The 21,319-nt window shown below is 42.6% G+C and overlaps 1 protein-coding gene and 1 long non-coding RNA gene across 13 annotated transcripts in view; one reads left to right on the top strand and one right to left on the bottom strand.

Annotated features, from left to right (window-relative positions):
• Positions 1–229: 229 nt before the first annotated feature.
• LOC133268811 (uncharacterized) lies at positions 230–3,563 on the bottom strand. Its single transcript, XR_009743178.1, has 3 exons — positions 3,396–3,563; positions 1,189–1,287; positions 230–668 (listed from the first exon to the last, which is right to left on the bottom strand). It is a non-coding gene; the product is annotated as an uncharacterized LOC133268811 (long non-coding RNA).
• A 655-nt stretch (positions 3,564–4,218) lies between these two features.
• Positions 4,219–21,319, top strand: part of TBL1XR1 (TBL1X/Y related 1) — a 116,060-nt gene continuing 98,959 nt past the window's right edge. For 9 of the 12 annotated variants that reach the window (XM_061452494.1, XM_061452492.1, XM_061452493.1 and 6 more), the window contains exon 1: positions 4,219–4,434. The gene's annotated coding sequence lies outside the window, so the exon portion shown is untranslated. Of the gene's footprint in view, positions 4,435–5,090; positions 5,223–21,319 lie in introns of those variants that run through there. The other 3 variants (XM_061452498.1, XM_061452496.1, XM_061452497.1) reach the window with 1 other exon arrangement.

Consider the following 21,319-nt stretch of genomic DNA (forward strand, 5'->3'; position numbering starts at 1 on the left):
GAGTGTGGGTGAATGTCTGCTCCTTCTCACTGTTTTCTGGCATGGCAGCATTATTAGGTCTAAAGGTGCCTTACATGAATCCGTTTGGGGATGCAAACTGAAAACAGCATCTTTGCAGGGAATGGGAACATCCGTGAAGGGGGCTGACTCCAACACCCTGATCCCTCCTCTGCGCTGTGCAAGGGTGCTCCCCAATGGGAGCCTGCCAGTTCTTCTCTTTAGGTCAACCGAGTGTAAGTCCCGCTTGTTTAAAATCAGTTTAGTTGGGGCTCGCCTGCATATCAAAGACAGTATGGTAATTTTTACAAGGAAAAGGCTTTGCCCTGGTGTTGGCCAGACTTGTCCCTGCTCTCCCTGTTTCACAACGTGGTGCTGAGTCACTGCCATTTCTTACCCAGCAAGCGCTCGTGTTCTCTTGGTGCTATGTTTGTATAGGATGGGGTCCTGTAATTCATGATGTAACTAGGGAGTCTCTGCATATACAAGAGCTAAAAATGAAACAGAGCCTTCCTGGTTCAATGGTATTTACGCACTGCCATGTGTGGGCAAGATTCATTCTTGCACCTAGACTGTGTGGTGGACTGGGCTTGAACTGGCTTTTCTGGTCAGTCATTTAGTTCCTGCTGATGTACTGGTACCTCTCACTGGGCCTATAGTCTCACCCTGATCTGCAAAAGATTTATGGGTATATATTATATAGATTTAACACAATACCATGGCTTTTATTATTTGCTGGAAAATGTTAATAATTAAAAAAACAAGTATTACTGAAGCATTTTAATCCCTGAAGTCATTTTTTAGTAGAAGGCATGAATTATTAATTGTTATTATTGCAGCACATACCTATCTCACAGGACATTGTGAGGATTAATTAATTCTTGTAAAGATGAAAAAGGCCATATAGGTGTCAAGGGTTATGACTAAAGTGCTCTGAAAATGGAAACCACCCCATGAGTGCCAAGTATTATTATTTATGGAGTCCGGGCAATGTGTTTGGTGCTGTACAAACACTGGTCCAGTTACTGCAAATATTTGCTTGTATGTGCTTTGTAGGCTAAGCACTCACTGATACAATTGCAACTATTTTGTTGTCTTACAAATATGGCTGTGAGAAGCCTTTCCAGCAGTTGGGATGACAGAGCCATGGGACATGAGCAGCTGGGCTGGTCAAGCACTCCAAAAGCATACCTTTATGCAAATGCACGGATGAACCAAGACCTCACATCTGTTCCAGTTCTACATCCAGAAGTTAGGGACTGGTCCCGTCTTTCTCACTACTACGAGACACTGTAAAAAGGAAACGTAGTAACAGTTATTGTTTAAAAGTGCCTCTCCCAGATCAAGGCAAAGCCAAGTCCCTAAGCACAGCTCACTCACTGAACCACCTGCCATAAACCATAACCTGTTCAACTGCCCTGTGTTGTGTTACCCAACGTTTGTTCCTGGAAACCTATGAAAGTGAGAACCTCCCTCCTGAATGCTCTGGAAGTGGCTCCTGGTAACTTTGAGCCCAGCCACCTTTTTTGGGCAACAGAACTACAAAGCCTAAAGCTCATCGCAGAAAGTGAGGCCTTCATGCAGTCCTGTGGGTGTCCATAAAGAAAGGAAACCCAGAACAAATCGATGGTGTAAAATTATTAAAGCAGAAATCTGCCAGAATGCACTTTGTGGATTCAACAGAGCAGAAGGTATACTGGGGTAATCAATCACCCAGCTGAGTACATCATCACATTAAAAACAAGAGCCTGGCACCCCAGAGTCGTGACTGAACATTTGGAGAACACCAGACCGTGGAAGCCTTCAGCCACATGACTTCAGTTCTGCACGCTGTTGCTGCTCAGCAGGTGGACGGGAAGACGGTGTTTGTAGTTCCTGTGGGCCAAACAGCACACACGTGAGGGGTTCTCCCTCCTCCCTTTCTCACACAAGCTTTCTGAAATTTACACCTCCCGTTCCTGTTTCCTGGGCTTCTCACAGCTCCTCCCATACTCGTCCTCAGGCCTCCAGTCTCCTGCAAGAGGTCTCTTATTTTCTTTCCTCCTGCCTTAGGCTATGCTCATCCCCCCTTCCCTCATCCACTGTTACTGCTTGTTTTCTTTTACCTGGGAAAGAAAGCCATCAGAGTATCAAGAGGTTAAATTCCTTCAGAAGCATGGACAGATCTGAGATTATAATGCAGGAAGGGTTAATGAGTCCCTTGCCATTTTTTTTGCCCCTATTTCCCAATGTACAGCAAAGTGTTCAAATTTTGGAATTGGACTGGTCTTCAAAAATTATCACCTTTTTACATATGTAAAGCAGACAACTTACACACCACTACTGGGAAGAGAAAGTGGACAATTTGGACCATCACGGTCATTACAGAAATAAATGCTGAGTATCAACTGGTTTGCAATTACAAATATGGTCCCTGGCTTTCTGGAGAGACTTTGGTTTCCTCATACAACTCAGGCCTCTCCAACGAAGGCAGCCCAAGGCTTTCTCAGAATTTAATGATTCTGCAGTAGAAAAAAAAAATAAATCTGTTTTCTCCAAGTATTTAAATACTCTTCTTCATAGAAGAAAGAGAAAAATGCCTGACCCTGAACAACACGAGCACTGTGAGATGATCCCATACCCAGAGACCCACCCATCTGCTTTCATCGAGGCTTTGTAGAGTCAAGGGGTCCCATCTACTGTGACATGAGGCTCATGTAGATGAAATCTGCCTACGGTTATGTCCCAGTCCTTAGGCTGAAAGTAAAATCCATCCTTAACTCCAATACTGCGACCTTATGACTAGCATAACTCTTCAGCAATGCTGAGCTCTGCTCACGTGGCCCATCTGTTTTCCAGTTTTGCCAGCTGCAGGAAAAGCAAGTCCTGCAGAAACACAGTGATATGGGAACCCCATTTGGGCAGCACCAGACCTGGACTTATGCATGTAGGGAGCCTTTGGCACAAGCAGGAATGACATCTGATGTTGATGTCAGATGTGTGCAGGGTTTGCAGTCACTGGGACTCTGCATGGGTGCCAGTGTCCGGACATGAGAGCGCTGGACCAATGCCCAAGAGCGTGAAATGTTATTTCAAAAACATTTTAAGAGAGAAAGGATTGCCTAGTGATGTATATGGGTTTGATTAACAAAGCCTGCTTTAAAAATTGAACAAGTGATGCAAACGATAAATAGCATTTCAATTCTAAAACTGAACAGCACCCAGGTAGGATACAGCATTATTGCTGTAGAGCATTATTTTTTATTACCTAAAATTACAGAGTAGACGCAATAACGGGCCCAGGCACAAGCTTCGCGCCGCACCCCGAGCAGGGCTGGATCCCCAGTGCCGGCTGCCATTGTCAACCGCAGCGCGCTACAAAGAAAGAAGTAAACCACCATGTTAAATCCTGCATTTACACAAGCGCCTTTGGCAGCGGAGCCAAATTAATGGCTTTCCTCGAAAAACCTCCATGGCTGTGCCACGCCGCCTGGTCACACGGGGCCCGCCGGCCCTTCCTCGCTCCCTCAGGGCTCCCCGAGCAGCGGGCTCAGGTCCCGGGCGGCTGCTGGGCCGCGCACCACCGGCAGGCCCGAGCTGACTCCCCTTTCTGCCGGGGCCCGGGCGGGCTCCCCCCTGCCCGCCTCTCCTCAAGCACGCCGGGCCGCCGCTGACGCCTGGCCGCAGAGCGCGGGGACGGAGAAAGGGAGGGGATCCCCCGCCCCGGCCGTCGACCCCCGCGCTGCCAGGGCGGTGGGTCTGTTTAGCCGTGCGGCCGTACCAGGCCGGTCCCACTCCCCCTCGCTTGGCCTCGCCTCCCGGCTCCTTCCCTTCCCTCCCTTCCCTCAGCGGCGGCGCTGTCTCTGGCGCCCATTTCCGTGCGGCTGGCCACCTTCTCCCCGCGCGGAGTGTCTGAGGGCCGCTGGCTGCTCGGAGCCGCTTGGCTCCTTCCCTTAGTAACAGCTTTTACATTCTGCCTCAATTCCTCCTCAATCTAAATCACACACACATACACAGATATTACTTTTTTTTTTTTTTTTATCCCCTCCCTCCTTCCTCGGGACTTAATCTCTAACCCCCCCTCTCCCCACCCTCCCCCTCCCCCCGGCCCCTGGCTCGGATATAATTGAATATCACAGCACTACGCGCTGCTTATTTTTTTTTTTTCTTCCTCCTGTGTGTGTGTGGTGGTGTTTTGGGGTTGTGTTTCCCCCCCCTCCCCCCCCCTTTTTTTTCCCTCCTCCTCTCGGTGTGGACACCTCAGCTAAAAAAAATATATACATTACCGATACACGTACGTGTGTACACACGCACACACACACACAGCGGCAGAGATGTGTATGTATATATATATGGCTGTATAAAAAAAAAACCGGGAGGAGAGACAAACAAGGGTGAATTGCTCGTACCTCCGTTCCCAAGGAGGGGGGGAGCCGCCGCTCCGCCGCCGCTCGCAAGGTAAGCACCGGGGCTGCCCACCGCCGATCCCCGCGGGCCGGGAGGGGGCCGCGGGAGAGGGCCGCGGCCGGGCCGGGCCGGGGAATGGGGGGCGGGCGCCCTGTTTGTCGTTGTGGCGGCTGGAGGCGGGCGGGGGATGGGCGCTAGCCTAACGCTCGCCGCGGCCCCTGCCCCCCCCCCCCCCCCCCCCGGCCCCCTCTCCTTTATCAGTGCTGTGGGGTGCGGGGGGGAGCGCCCCGGGGCTCGGTTTTGGGAGTATGTTGGTTTTTTTTTAAGCAAACGGCACCCCCTCTTCCCCTCCCCCTCTCCGCGCCGCTGGCCTCCCCTCCCCCATCCCGCTTCATTTTTGTTACAGGATTTAACGGGGGACACACACCGGCCTGGGCAGCGAATGGCACACGGGAGCCATGGCGAGAGGCCTATTTTTAGCCAGTTTTGTGTGGAAAAGCACTTTCCCCTCCCCCTCCCCGTTTATTTACTTGGGGGGGGAGGGGAAGGGGAGGAAAAGCAGGGTGGGGGCCCGGCCGTTTTTGGGCGGGCTGGCGGAAAGAGGCAACACAGACCGTGCCTGATGTCTGTGTGTGTCCCCCCCAGGGGTGAAGCAGCCAAGTTACTGATCAGTTTCACTTGAGAAGTTCAGGGCGGACCGTGAGATACCCCGTGGTGGTGGCAGGGAGTAGGCCTGGGTTGGGCACAAAAATCAGCTTCTTGGCACCTCACTTAAGCCTGCTCTACTTGGGTTGATCCCTGTCCGAAACCCTGTGCAAATCGTGCATTGCATCTTCTAGGTAGGTTTGCTCATTTGGGACAATGTGTACGTTTTCTTGGCAGAGGATATATGTCCTTCAGTATGTGGCTTGTTATTATTGTTGTACTCCCGAAAGGGTTAAACATAGTGTTGTTCCAGGTGAATTTAATCTTTCATCACCGAATTTCCTTTTAAGGCAGCCTGACAGAATAAAAGTCTCCACTTGCTGGTCTTTTTACTTTATCCTCGAAAAGCAAACTTTGTATGTGCTGTGTGGCAAAGCCTCATTGCTGTGGATGACACGTGAGTCTGGAGGAAAGTTTGGTTTGTAGGTCGCTGTGTAGGAAAGTGAAGTTCTCTGGTGAAGTTTTTACTACTCTCCAGTGTGCTCAACTTCCTTGCTTTCCTGTCTGTGTAAATCAAAGACTTAGCTGATTTATGGAGGGGACAGGGGATCACAAAACATATTACTTCTTTATTGTTAAAGCATGAGAAGCATGATCAGGAAACCAAGTCTTTGTTGTGCCAAAAAAAAAAACAACCCACCAATTATTTTGGACTCTTTGCTATCCTGGTGCTAAAATAAATGTCTGAGCAGATTAAGCATGCTAACAAGGTCCTTTGGTATCTGCAGGCTCTACCCTTTGAGTGTTCGCTGGGGCAGTGGTTTGCACCCCTTTGAGAGCGAGGTCACCATTTGCAAAGTTGATGTTTGGATTTTGAGTTGGACGGCAGCTTTCGGTAGCACAGGGCTTTTGTGGGACCTCTTACTCCAAGCAAGCTGAAGGCTGGTTTGTGTGAGACTCATGCTGGATTTGGGGCCTTCCTTGGGACATCTTGTATATTAATTGTTTTTTCACAATATATTTCAACTGAGGACTAATCCTGGAAACTTCTGTGTGTCCTTGGATTTCAGCAAGTGGATATGTATTAGTGGATGAGCTGTGAAAGGGTTTTTTTCCTCTTAGTCATAGAACTAGAAGGCTGTACTGTTTTGGTGATAGCGCTTAGGGTGCAGGTGGTGCCCTGTAAATGATCACAGCAAACTTTCTGTGTTTTTTTTTAGTGATTTTTTTTTTTTCCCTTTGCTTTTGGTTAAGATCTAGTGGAATAGCTGTGTGGTGTATTATTTACCTAAGATCACCTGGGCCTGTGCACTGTTGGTCTGAAGTTGTCTTAGGGGAAGGTGGATTTGTCTCCATGAGAACAGGGTTCATGTGGTACTGTGTCTTGGGAACTTGGTGGCATGCCTCCCAAACTGTTATTGAGAACACCTGGAAAATATTTAGTTCTCACTGCACGAGGAAAGGGGAAGGAAATGTAATCTGAGTATGAAAGGAGTTGGGGATTGGCTTTTGGGCTTTTATTTTTTTGTAAGACCAGGTGAGAGTTTATGATTTTGTTCATTTAAACTTCCACGACCATAATGCATGTGTGTAGCATAAACAATGCAATAACTACAGGAGATTCTATTGCTTAAGCTCTTTTCCTCTTCAAACAGGTAGTTATGACTTCTTTTTTTTCTCTGTGAGTTTTTTTTTTTTAATATGAATACTTCTTTCAGTTTTACTCTATATATGGTAATTATTGATATTTGTGTAATGCTTTGAAGTTGTGAGCCATGGTACAAGCACTAAGCACCCAACAGCAGTACGTCATAGTCATTTTCCCATCATGAAAGAGTTTGATGCTAAAAAGCACTACAGCCCTGAGCATAAAGAAGCTCTGGATGGATTAGCGAAATGGTCAAAATTGCTGAGAATGTTGTTTTCAGGTAATATTTTTTAGTTAAGAAGAAAAAATCTGAATAATGTAAAGCAAACTGAGTTATCTTACCTAACTCAATTTTGGTTCTGCAATTTAATTTAACATGAACTTCACATTTGAGTCAGAATGTGTTTGCTGTTATAAATTTTGTAGTGGCAGTAAAGACCCACATCCTACAAGGATGTAATTGTGCAGAAGTCAGGAAGTTCTGTGGAGAAACACACGCAACTTTGTGAACATCAGTGGTCTAGTTCAGGTGAATAAGCTCTGCAGATGTCTGAAGTTGCTTACAGAAGTTAAGTGTGTTTTGTATTAGCAGTGGGCAATAGGATGTGACTCTTTCGTGACACTGATACTTTTTTATCACAGCACTGTTTAGTGTTTTGGGGAAAGCTGCGGCAGTGGCAGGCATGGCACCTTTTGGGATACCTTTCCCTCACTAATCCTGTTCCCACTTCTCATCTGGAGTCCTAGGAGATAACTACCACCCTCCAGTTTTTGCATGCTTTGCCTGTCTCTTTCATTCCCGCTATAGCTGCTCAGGATGGTGGTGCCCGTGTGAATTCTGACACCTTGATGGAGAGGCAGACACAACCCTGCCACCAGCTCTTCCCCTTCTGAACTGGGATAGGGAGTTCAAAAAGTGGTCCAGTCTGCTTTGAAGAGGAGGGGAAGAATAGGGTGTACCGCAGGAGTGTGTTTTGTCAGTACTGTAATATTGTGATACTGAATTGTATCATACTGACATACAACTAATTTTTAATCTAATTCCTGTTGTTTATATTGAGAATTGTGATACTGTTATGGGTACTGACCATCCTTGGGGCCTGTGTGTGTGTTTCTGCATGCGTACACATGCACAATGACTATATTTAAAACCCTAAACATCAGCTCATGCAAGTAGATGCAGGTTGGAGAGAAGTGAAAGTGTGTGCACGCACTCTATAATTATACATGTTTGGTTCCTACAAAAAGTGCCTTCTGCGAGAATATGCTCATTGCATGCTCATTAAAAAATATAAATATAAGTGTTTGTGCTAGGGGAAGAAGTGTCATAAGTTTTTCATTAGGAACTATGGTTGATACCTCTTCTCAGTGTTTGAGTTGCACTGTAGCATTAATGTAGTTCCTTCAAATTAACAGGTGATGAAGAAACTGTTTCTATTTTCCTGCTACTGATTAAGCTACCGTGTCCCAAATACATGCAGCTTTCTAAGTGCTGCAGTGTGAAGTTAGATGGTCTTAATTTCTGTAAAGTAGCTTAACGGGAAGAGTGACTTTACTGGAAAAATGTTCATCCAGTGATCTCAAGCAGAGTAGATGGAGACTGCTTTATTCATCTTGTAATTGGTTTCCTCCAAGATAAAGTATGACAATGAAATGAGGAATAAGAAATATCATTTGATATGAGACTGACTTAGCTAACTTGAGGTAAGAAATAGCGAAGATGAGGCAGCACAGCTGTCACTTCGTGAGAGTTGATAGATTGACTGAAAAAGTACCGAAGTCTGGTATAGAAATCACTCTGCCAGTTTGTGTGAAAACTGTGAACTACTTCTCCTCATTAGGGTTCTATCTTGTGGTATCTAATCCAAGATGAGAAGGCCCTTTTTTTCCTTCACATAATGAAAACAAGGCTGAATTTGTTTATACAAAAATGCCCTGAAGTCTTTGTGGCTGTGTTTGAGCTCAAGGTGATTTTTCCTTTGGTTGGTTCTAAAGGATCTATAGAACCATACATAGCTTTAAAATATGGATTTTTAATACTTCACCACATAGCTTTTTGTGACATCCTTTTGATTCTCCTTTTTATATTGATACAGAGCCTTAAAAAAATTCTTCCTGGATAAGAAATAAGTGGTCGCTGAGCTGGAGGATGCGTAACCACAGGGGAAAATGCAGGCACCAGCTGGGCGCATGGGATCTGGCTGGCTTGGCTAGCCAAGGAGTGAAATTGATGGTGTTGCAGCTTACCCTGCTCAGTTGCTTTCTTGGATGGGCTGATTGCTAGAAAGACTTCTGAGAATGTTTTCTCACCTGTAGAAACAGTAAGAAAAATTCTTGGTGAATTGATGTAGCTGTCTGAAAAACCTGCTGAAAGAACCCATGAAGTGATGATGAATTGTTTCGGCCATGTACATGACATCTTTCAAAGAGGCCTTTCTTTGTCTTTGAATGTAAGTATATATAGTGTTATTCAGTGCTATGTAGAGATGCTAAGGTCTTTCTAATCAACTTAGCTTTTTTCATGATAAGTAATGCAAGCAGACTGGGTGTCAGCTTGGTTGCACTGAGCTGGTTCGTTGTGGGCCACATGTAAGTGCGTGTGGCCCATCGTGCTGCTATGTGACCCTGCACAGCTCCAAGAGAGCAGGGCAGCATGGTGTGGTGGGAGTGGATAGCAGGCCCTTGGACTTGTTCTGTAGTTCTGCTTGGTGCAAATACGACTCTTCTGAAAAGTATAAATGGGCACCTACATCTATAAAGTAAGATACTAATAGTCAGATTTTCAAAGATGCTGGGCCCCTAGAGTTACATGTGAAGTTGACAGTCTGTGTGTGCTTACCATTTCTAAAAATCAGGGCTTGTGTGTGGCTTGCTGCTGTTGCAAACTCCTGTGAGGGTGTAGTATTAGTAAAAGGCTATGTTGTGTACTCTGCCTTGTGTTTATTGTTGTAAGTCTCCATGTTGCAAAGGAGCAATCTTGTTTATTAGTAATGTCTAGCAGTAAAAATTCAGAATCATGCAGGGAAAAAACAGTTATGTGTTTTATGTTTCTTTATTTATGTTAGTTATGTGTTTTTTTGCTGTTGTTTTTTTTTTCTTTAATCTGAGATTAGTTTCAAGCTCTATTCAGTGTGTGTATTACAGAGACACTCTCTATAACCATGTGCCATATGCAAACATCCCGAGAGTTATTTCAGGTTACTGAAGGTGTGTTACTAGAAATTTTAGCTGGTATGGTGTGAGTAGAAGGCCTTCCCTTCCCCCTCAGCAGGGCAGTAGTTTTGCCAACCTGGCAAGGCAGGCAAGCAGCTGTCTCTGCCGCTAATGCTAGTGCTCCTTTTAACCCATTGGTGGTTTGGGGAATGATTCATTTGCTTCCCCAGCTGCGTGCAGACCTCCCACTGAACCCCACTGACAGCAGGGTGCTGTTAGATTTCTGTGAATTGGCACTGTGAAAGCGACTCTGGAAACTTCTGTATGCAGCTATGTGCCTGCTCATGGTGGCTTGAGAGCATGCAGAAAAGATCTCTGTACAGCCTATTTGTGGAGTATTTTCCCAAGGTTATGAGTTAAGAGTCAAATATTTACTGTTTGTGAAAATGTAGTGCTAAATATGTGCCCAGTTCTAAAACCACAAGTTGTCAAGGTCTAGAGCCCTAAATATAACTTATCCTAAAAGTTGCATCCATTTGATGTTAACAGTAAAGTTCAAGCTCTTCACACAGGTGACCTGTCACAGGGAAACTGAGCTGGGAATTCACCTGCTTGTAAGCCCATGCTAAGTGAATTTCAGTCCTCTGATGATACCCTAAAAGTACCAGGCAAAGAAGACACAGTTGGATGTCCTGGAAGAAGTTGTCCAGGCTGGCTGAGGAATAACAAGTTTTATAGTTCTTTTGTATATTTTGGCCAGGCTGATTAATGTTCGAGTGTCAGCGTGACTTTTGAAAATACACTTTTGCTTTGTAAAAATAGTAATAAAAATATTGAAATATTTTTCATGTACCACTGGTACAACTTACAGTCCTGTTGGAACAATTGAGAATTTTTGCCATTAGTTGCAACGTTTGGGGAGAGTGTTAAGTGTGGCTGAAAATTTTACCTTAAAATACCAGTTGGTCTTAACAGAGATGAGTCTGTCTCTTGACCCTCCTGCTTCTAGGTCTGTTTAGCTCACAGAAATTATGAGAGATTTACCTCTTTTGGTTTATGTCTAAATTTGTGGGGAAAAGTAGTTTTGATATGGCACAGAACTGTGGGGGAACTAATAAGAGATCTGGGTCAAAAAAGTGGGACATGTGAGATTTAGAGGCTGTTGAATTGTATTTATTTGTCTCATATTAGGTTAAAGGAAGTGGTGGTGCTTTCATTTTGGCAATATGTCCCTCAGCATGCGGTGTTCTGTAAAGGGAAGACAACTGGTAAACAATGAATCACAGCTAATTTTTGTATGGATGTCAACATTCTTCTCTAGTTCAGAAATTTTTGCTTGGATATTAACACAAAAACATGCATTCTTAAATACAGACTGTTAGTGATAAATTTTAATTAGGAAGTGCTTTGTAAAAAGTATGGCTTTCTGCCATAATGATATTTGTGAATCTGTAACATTTACTTTTGGGGTTACATTTGTTCAGATTTAATACTTTTTAAGGTACTTTCAAAGCAAAGTTAGCGCAAATGTGGATGGAGGAAAATGAGGAACAGTGTTGTCAAACCATCTATTAGTGTTGTCATGCAATAAATTGTGCTAGAAACATTCCTTGTGTAGCAATGGATTAGCTGGTTCCCACAGCTAACGCAGCAGATCTGGGGTTTAGAAAGGTGGGGTCCGTACCTTGTGTAGCGTCAATGTTTTGCTGATGCAGCTGTGGTGCCTGATTTTTCACTTTATTTCAAATGCACAATTGAATTTCACTATCTGGTGTATCCTGTTTAGACTGTAAATTTCTAGCACTGTGTAAGATGAAAAACGTCAGGAGTATGAAACTTCAATATGTTGAATTGCGATAAAACTTAAACCAAAATACAATGAAGAAGCCTACTAAGCAGTTTTGGTGAGCTTAATCTGATGGCAAGAACGGATATCTAAATGTAGCTGATTAATAGAAACCAACTTCTTTTTTTCCCCAACAGCTTTCACCATTATAGAAAATATTTGTCACAGCTATTTGAGTTGTAAGAAAAATGCTTTGTATTTTTATGACCGTCTTCCAGGACGGATTCTGAATGGCCTTTGATTACATTAGAAATATCAGTGTGTTTATTTTACTGTTGGCAAAGTCCATGTTAGTTGCTTCCTCTACTGTCTACACATGCAAAGTTATTTTGATGTGGATTGTTTATTTCCAGTTCATCAAGGCCCTTTGTAAAATTCTTTCTTGCAGAACATATAGTAAACACTACATACATTGGAAAGTAAGTTCGAAGAGTCTGTTCCATTGAAAACAAACAAGAAGCTTCCTCAGCCATTTGGTTGTCCCATTGAAGTGTCTGGGCACCACAGCCCTCCTTACTTCCTGGTAAAATAGGTGGGCATTGCTTATGTCTTAAAAATATCCCTCTGCTTTCTGTGTGGTTCTGTGGGCACCAAGCTGAGTATTAGTCACTCTCCTCATGGTCCTGGTGTCTGGGACATAGCTGGGGTCCTGTGCTAGGGAGATACTGGTTGCTTGTATGTACTGGGCACAACGCTGGACTTTTAAAGATCCCATGTGTATTGACAGAAATGCTAAGAATAATTAAAAAAATATAAAGGGATGGAAACTTTCAGAGGTAGCCAGGGAAAACACTTCTGATGTGTTTTGACTCACTCTTTGACTCTGTAGATGACTTCATATGAGTGACTCGGAGAGCATGTGAAATGCAGCATCAGAATCCAGATAAGAGAGTGTCCATTATGTAGCCTGAGGTTCTCTGGTGTGACAGCAGCAAGGCTTGTGTACGCTGGATATTGCTGAAGAGCTCCAGGAAGCTGCAGCTGATGGTGTTAAAATAGATGAAATCTTATTTGCGTGCTTAATGTGCCTCCCACTCTCTCAGCTGTGGTTTGTAACTACCCACTTGTGGAACAGAGTTTTTCAAGGTGAAAAGAAAGAAATACACTGTTTTTTTCAAAAAAAACTTGTGTTCAGAGTTCAGGTTAGTCAGATTTCACTTGCATTAATATTCCTGTAAATGGTGGAAGTTTGGAACTGTGATATATTGCTGTGTGTCTATTGCTGCCTACCTTTATTTGTTAGTCTGGTGCTGTTGGGCCTGCTACTGTTCTGTGTGATTGAAATAACCCCCTAAGCCTCCCCTGTGTAATTAAAAGACAAATAGTGCGACTGTACTGTTTGTACTATACAGGGGTGTTTTGTCTCAGTCTTGACTGTTTGCATTATTTTATTATTATCCCTTCCTAAGGATTTATTTGATTTTTCTGATCTCCCCCACCCCTTTTTTTTTTCCTGGGGTTTCTCTCTTCTCACTGTCATTTTGAACTTGCCCTATCAGTTCTTTCACCAGTTCTTTAAACCAAATTGGTGCTTTTTTGTTTCTGTTCTCTGGGTTGTCTCTGCTGTCTTCCCATTTCTGCTAACTTCAGTTAAGTTTACATACACAACTTGATCCTACGTAGCCCTCTTGAACCAGAGAGGTTAGATGGATTTGGATGGGGCAATCGTGGTCTGCGGTGGAACAAAACCTGCCGGACTGCTGAGGAAGTCTCATTTTGCAGGCTGCGCTGCTGGCAGCTAGTGGGGCACCAGAGGTGAGCAAGTGGCCTGCCTGTGGGCAGAGGGGTAGCTGGGACAGGCGTGCAGGGCAGGAAACAGAGAGGCCAAGTTTTGGCAGTGCCTGAATTTGATAAAAATAGTCTTGGCTTTAGGCATGAAACATTGATCTGTCCAACTGATGAAATCAAAGGGAGGCTTTGGGGGGGAGTTGGTGTGTTTGGTACAAATGCAAACAGCTGAGGAGGTCTGAGTGAAAACCTCACAGCAGTGTGAAGTTAGCTTTGGGCCTTTTAAAAGAAGGGATTTTAATGAGATACGTTTTTATTGACATTGTGACTTAAAATTTGCAAAACCAAAGTCAGTCATCATGAAATCAGTGGCAGCCTTATCTTATTGTTTTTATTGTGGGTAGTGTTGACAAGTCACATGCCCCATTGTTCTGGGTGAACAAACACTGCTTTGAGACTGCGAGCTGGTACGTGCGCACAGACGCCTTTGTCCTGCACTGCACAGATGAGTGTGCGGAATTATGACTTCAGGATTGAAAGATTGTCGTTAACGAGTTTGCATCTAGAAACTGCATAATAAGTGAACTACTCTGTTGTTTGATGTTTAAGCACCATTTTTATTTCATGTTTTGTTGTCCAGAACCTAAGAAAATAAGTGGAAGAGGTTAATGCGTCATAAATCGTCTCCTGCCTTGTTGCCCAGAGAAACCTAGGAGTAACAGGCTAGTATTCTGGCTTTGATATAGATATGCTTGGGATGGAGAGAAGGCAAGATGTGCATTTGAGAAAGTCAGTAAAAGATACTTGCTTGAAAGTCTTATAAATGTAAGTTCTTTACTGCAAAACCGTTGACACTGGAGACGATAATAGTGAACCTTATCTCAACTGAAGTCATGGTTTTGTGAATCACCTCTAGATTACTCTTGCTGTTTATAAATCCCTGTAATCAGGATATGCGTAGTGTATGCGTAGTGTAACTAAGATGGATGCAATAGAGACTGACTGCAGAAGCAAACTTGGCACGTGGAGTCTGTGGATGTAGTCATCCAGCCGTGTCTTGTGGAGAATCCCATTGAAATTGCTGGGGGTTTTGCATAGGGAAGAACAGAACAATTAGTCTTCCTGGCCTATGATGATTTTATTATGTTGTTGTTTTTAGCACATCTTAATAATGCTAATACAGCTCATTGTCTGGTTCAGTATTTTAATTCTTAGAATAAGTTTCTCTCTTCTGTCAACTCATGGTCTTGCTTCTTCAGAAACTGGTGCTTGCAGTGTATTTTATACCAATACAACATTCACCAAAACGGTCTTGCATTTTCAAAGATCCATAGCGGGTATTACTAGGATGCTTTCATATATAGTGGTGCTAAAGCTGGTAGAAATTTTCAAGCTTGTAGCAACTGTCCTAGTATTCTTGACTGCATGTCCATAATGTCAGCTGTGCGTCTGTCTGCCCTCTGGTATTAGAAGACTTCCCCAGTTTTGGTGGCTTAGAGGCAGTCTGTAAAATACTGCTTTAGATCCAATACAGAATGAATGACAAGCTTTTGGTGTACTATTGTGGGTACTGTGCAGTAACAGAGTATATCCTGTGGGTTACTGTTCAAGGTTTTCAGACTTCTTTATTGAGCATGGTTGCAGTTTGTCCCTTCACAGGGACTACTTGAGTAGAGGGAATTATGGAATTACTTTTTGGTTATAAGTTCTGACTAAATTTTCAGATGCTTGTCTAGATCTGTAGTGGATTCCCAGAGATACACCTCTGCTACCTGCAGTTTTGCTTTTCTGGGTTCACCTAATGTACCTTTATGTATCAGATAACTGTGTTTACTTCATTTTTAGTTTACCTCACTGAAGATTTTCTGTCCACATAACGGTTAGGACAGAAAGTTGATGTCAGGATTATCTGCTATTTAGGCCACTGTGTGACCTTAGCAAATGGATTAACAAATTTACCCATGCACCAGTAATTTAATACTTAGTAGGAGTTTTTTCAGACCGCTTCATTGCTCTGAGGTATTCTGGTGAAAGGCTGTGTAGCAGTGTGAAGTGGCTTTTGTTTTAGTTCTCAGCATCTACTTGCTTAAGAGCTTTTAGTTTAGTCAAGTGCTCATTCTATTTTCATAGGTTTGTGGTTCTCTTCTAGCTTTATGTTGGACAAAACGTGGTCCTTGACTTTGGAAATATTTTCTGATAGTGTCTGCACATAATGAAGAATGATGTTGAAATTGAGCTACTTTGTTCATATACTTAGGCATGTTTGTGTCCTTAGTGATGTGGAAATGCAACCTTACATGAAGTTTTAAGATGCCTGCACTTCTTCTAGGCCCTGGCAGCTCTTTGGGGCAGGGAATGGCTGAATTTTTTTGGTGGAGCCACTTCAGGGTTGGGTTTCTGCAGCTATGCAGGCAGCTGCTTGTCCCAGTGGTGGAGGTGGGAGCTGGTGCGGTGGGACCCCTGAGTTGATCCTGCTCTCTGTGAAATAGAGACACAGCAAAAGCTGCAGATGGAACTCTGTGAACCACTGTGTCTGGAAATAAAGTTTCTGTCATCTGCCATTGTTTACCGACTCCTCTGCCATGCCGATACAGTGGTCCTACAAACATCATCTCTGTGAGAATTGTGTTAAAACCCATTGCTGTTTTGTTGGGGGGTATTAACAACTATTGGTTTTGCTTAACCAATTTACACCATGACTCCCCAAATGCTTGCATTGTTGCCACAAAGGTGGTGGTTAACTGTAGCTAATCCCTAGGAATGAACCTACCTGCAGTAGGTAAGGGTGGGACATGAACTTCTTATGTCATCTTTGCTATCAGGCAAAATCTTTGCAGACTGCAGTGGGCCAGCTAATAGTGAAGCCAGTCTGACATGAGCCTTTCTGTGACTGTTACTGATACTGTCTTGACTGCTTGGGTTTGTCTATACGTCAAGTAGACATAAGTGGTAACATGGTCTCTGTTATGTGCTTACAGTATCATTTGGGCAAGTCTCCCTTAATAACTTCCTAAATGATTCTTGTGTATAGATTTATAGTTAAGCAAATTTACGAGCTTGCATGAAAATGTGTTGGTTTGTTTTTTGGTTTTTTTTTTTAATGTCCTTTCTAGAGACCAGTGATATTTATCCTGTCATAGCTGTGTGCCTCAGGCAGATAGAGCATTGCAGGTGTTGTCAAGAGAAATGCTTATGCAAGAAGCACAGTCCTAACTTAGGTTGTGTCTTTCTGGTAAGAGTTTTCCCTGGCAGAGTAGGTGCTGCCTAAAGCACGTTGCAGTCCTGATGAGCACAGTTATGCTTGTGTTCCTGATGAGCACATGTGTCTTGTTACATTGTTTTGTTTTTGTATGTTGCTTGGATGTTTTTCATCTGCTGGAAAATGAAATTTTAGAGAGCATTTTAACTTCGGGAAATCTCTTCAGTTTGGGAATAGTACTTAAAGTTGTGTACACTTGGGTTTTGCTATTATAAGTCATGCTTTTTATATCACTGCACACTGAGAAGTATCCTCTGGTTAATTTAAAAAGAAAATCTTGCTAGCACTCTAATAAATCCCTTAAACTTTACAAGAATGTATTTACACTCTCTGGGCAGCATAGCTGGAAGTTAAAAGCGTGAATTTACAGTGCGTTTGCAGTTTTTTGGAATGACTCCAGAAAGAGAGTGTGTAATTCCTGTTTAGTGTAATACATATCTATAGATACATACATATCAGCAGACATAGCTGTTGACGTAGTCAAATCCTAATTGTTAAAAAAAAATAATCACTTTTAAGTGTGATCCTTGGGTATTTTTAGAAAAGCTGAGAGAAGCCCTTTCTAGTTGAACCATTTTCTTGTATTCTGAGGCAGTCTGCATTTTCTTTGTAAGAAATATATCTTCGCTCCATTGAAGTCATTTCAGGTTTTCTGGAAATGATCCAGCCTTCGGGAAAGAAGAATATTAGTGTGTGTGCTGAGGGAAAGGGTTTCCCCTTATTTTGGAATTTGCTTGTCATGTTTAGCAAGTAAACCATTTTCAGATGCATTAAGGCTCTGCAAAGCTGATTTTCGGGGCTGATGGTTTCCTAGTCTTGGGCTAAGCAAATTTTTTTTGTTTTAAACAGCTAGGATACATATATTCGTCCAGTTACGGTTTGAGTGCATGTTTCAGGAGAACAGAAAAATGAACTGTTTAAAATGATGACGATGAGGTAGTGTTTTTCAGCCAGTCATTTGTTTTGGCGTCTGAAATGCTTTGTTGCCAGTTTAAATGTTGAAATTTATGGAAATAGCCTTTGCTTGGAAGTCTTAAATATTTGCAGTGTGTTGTTTATTTGGTTCATGAAGTTTTGTGCTGTTTGAACGCTGTTTTTATTTTAGCTATGAGTTTTGTCAAAACACGGTCTAGCATATGTAGTCAGTCATAAACAAGCTGGAGACCACTAATGTTTTAGTCCTGTGGCTGTATCAAAGCATATAAGGTTAAAATTAAAACTGTCTGAGTGTCTGTCTGTGCACATGCATCTTGGACCTGTGCTCCACTGAGACCTTCAAGACATAAAATTTCTGCGCCTTCTATCATTAAAGCAGTGACTATCTAAAGTTATTATGACTTCAAGCAGATTCGCAAGTTTCTAGGCTTGGTTTATGGCTGAAGGTGAGCACTGCACAGACAAACTTGGCTGAGTGGGCAGCCTGTTCTCCAAAGCAAGTGGAGCTTCAGTGATTTTTGCACTGCCTAATTCATTTCACTCGGAGGGCTGGGATCTGGCAGCAGGCTGCCCCTTTGTAGTTGTAAGCTTTTTTAAAAGTTAAACAAGCTGGGTCATTTAGCAGTTAGTTTCTGAAGCTTGCAGACAGGCTATGGAAGGGTAGAGGCAAGGTGCAATGAAGAAGAGCCCCAAGATCAAGGGCTCTTCTTTCAAGGCTATGGAAAGCCATGTGCCAAGACCCCCAGGGAAGCAGGTGCTGAGTCAGGTTGCTGTTGCTTGAGCTACCCCAAAGGAAGTGTTGCAGGGATGGGTGTACTGTCAGTTTGGATGGCCTCCGGCTCTGGTCAGCAGAAGAGGCTGGAGTCTACCCCAGACAGAGGTGCTAACCAGTCTGTACTGGAGCACAGTGCTTCTCCTGGAAATGGCCTTGTTCCTGCCTGTAGTTGAGACCTGCCCTTCATTTTCTCTTCTCCTCTGATTTAGCTACCAAACCGATGGTATTTTTCTAGTACCTGTCCATAGTGCTTCTTTCAGTGTTGGTTCAGAACCAAATGCCGTCTTTGCTTCCCGTCGTTCATTCAAATACCTGCAGTTTAGAAATCACTTTTTTTTTTTAAATATTGGCATATTTTGGATTATTTTCCTATGTACTTTCCTAAATGGCTGAAAACCTCAGCTGGTTTTGTTCGTAAGTAATTCTTCCTGAGGCAGAAATCAGATCTGAAATGTATTCCTCTAGAATTTGCGAAGGAAAAGCTCTTTGGTAGCGTTTTTGAATTGTTGAGATTAGCTCTGAATTTCCAGATAATGTAATTTTCTTTTCTAAAAGAGCTCCCCTCCCCCCTCCCCGGGAAGCCCTAAAGTATTCTTTGTATGAATATACTATATGATCTCTAATTATATGATCACATACCATTCCACAAATAGTGCAATACAATAGCATAGAATTATCTCCAGTATCTTGTAGAGGTCTATTCAGTAGACTACCTTAAACCCTGATCTTGCAAGTTGTTTTGTGTAAATCGACTCCTTTGCCTCCCAGAAGCAGTGTTTACTGTAGCTGTGCCTTAAAGCTCAGGTTCAGAGCTTGTTAGAGAATCAGGGCTTGGGATGTCAGTTTTAAAAGTTGCCATTTAGCTGCTCTTATACAGAATATGCATATTAAGTAGGGTAGCAGAATAACAGTGAAATTGCTCACCTATGTCTGCAGATGAATTACCATAGTTAACTGCTTCTTCCCATGAATTGCACCTAACAAGGCCTGTGCTGTTGACTGAAAATAAATTGCATAATGCATTACTGTTGACTAAATTATTTACATACCTTAGAGAGGAGATGGTATAAAAGTCTGCAAAATAAGTGCTGGACCATTATAAAAATGGAATGGGGGGTGTGGTGTGTGGAAATCACAGACAGAACATGGTGTAGCCTGCCTTCTCTTGGGTCACAGAAGAGTACTGTGTCCTATTTGTGATATAGTGTGTGACTGCATGGTTACATATTTATCACATTGCATTGCATAATGCACATGCAGAGAAAGCAGAGTTAGATCTGTGCATACAGCCTTGGGCCTGCTTTTAAGAGGAGTGTATCTGTGTGGTTATAAATTGCTAAAAATGATTTTTTTTTCTGCATAATACCCTTTTTCTTTCCCTAAATATGCTAAGTCAAAAGCAAAATGTGGGTTAATAAAATCAGTTGGAAACCAAACTAGACAATTTTTTAAATGCTTGTTGTTCTGTGTTTATATGTGAAGCATCCTTTGTGTGACTGTTGCACTGAGGTGGTTCAGGATTTTTAGGTTATATTTGTGGTCTGTTTTTTCTTAATATTTTATTTAGCCAAGAGGTATTTTAAAAAGTGCAGGGTTTTGACCTGGTATCTTATTTCCATCATGTGGAATCCTGTAAGGCCCTGTTTATTCCTACCTATTATAAAGAGTTGTTCCACTATATAGAAATCACTGATAATAATTTACCAGAAAAATCACACAATAAATGTATGTGCGGGCCACTCCATGCACGAGTATTGGCAGCACCAAAATAGCTGCAGGTTGCTTGAGGTGGGCTCAGCTAGAGGTAGTGGTTTGTGTTCGAATATGCCAAAATAAGGCTTGTCACAGCTTGTATTTTCCACGAGTGAAAGCCAATCCGGAATTGCAGACCTGGATTCCTGATCTTTTTTTTTTTTTGAATTCGTTTGCTTTTGTCTGGGACTTTGGGCCTAATCTCAGCAGTCATTGACAAGACTGAAAAATACTTTTTGTTCCACAGTGTGTTGAAATGAGAATGTTGGGGTCTCCTGGGTGTAGGGTTGTCCCTCCCTCTGCCTCTGTCTCAGGGCTTTTCTAGCGAGAGATGGTGATGGAGGATGGGCAGAGGAAATTGCAAGGGGTCATGGCCCTCAGAGAAATGCTGTTGTTTATGTGATGCTTAGGGTTATGTTCCCAATGGAAATGTGGTTGCAGTGGGGAAAAATTTGGGAAGTTGGATCACAACTTTTTTGTAAGTAGGCTCAAATGTTTGATGATAAGGCTTGAGTAGACTGGCTTTTCTTGACAAATTAGCTGGAATAGTTTTCTTGAAAAGCTTTGTTTCCTGTTTGAGAACATGTGCTTAAAGTTTGGCAAAGATGTGACCTTTGTGTCAGGGGTGGAGATAATTTTGTTTTTCTTTTGTTTTGGGCTTTTTTTTTTATTCTTTGTGTTAGGTGAAGCTATTCCATAAAACACAAATCTGACACAGGCAACCTTGCTTATTGCATTTCTAATACAGCAGACTGTTCAAGCTAGTGAATCACTGTAGAGGTGGTGTGTAAAAGCATACTAAAAGCTTAAATGACGTAATAGCACTAACTGGTACACAAAAGTGTAAAAAGAGCAGAATAAGCTTTGAAATAAAATGTTTTAATGTTTACTGAGCATTTGTGACATACATAAATGATGACAAAACCTTTTTTAATGAAGGTGAAAGGTTTGAAATTCCTAAATGTTGGCTGGTATAATAAAAACCTCTAACTTAATATATTGCTTACATGAATGGAGATTTCCCACTCATTTTCTCCAAAATTTGAGAATGCTTTCAAAGACTTTGTTGCACAATATACTTCATAGTGATGGGTGATTAAGACTACTGCAAATACATTCTGTGCAAAAAATACCACAGAGGAAAAAAAGATTGGCATTTTTTGTTTGTATGGTTTTTATTTTATCTTTTATTTT

The sequence above is a fragment of the Pezoporus flaviventris genome, unplaced genomic scaffold, assembly GCF_033815535.1.
Source record: "Pezoporus flaviventris isolate CSIRO_AGI_PZ_B2104156 unplaced genomic scaffold, CSIRO_AGI_Pfla_v1 ptg000013l, whole genome shotgun sequence".
In the NCBI taxonomy this organism is placed as follows: domain Eukaryota; kingdom Metazoa; phylum Chordata; class Aves; order Psittaciformes; family Psittacidae; genus Pezoporus; species Pezoporus flaviventris.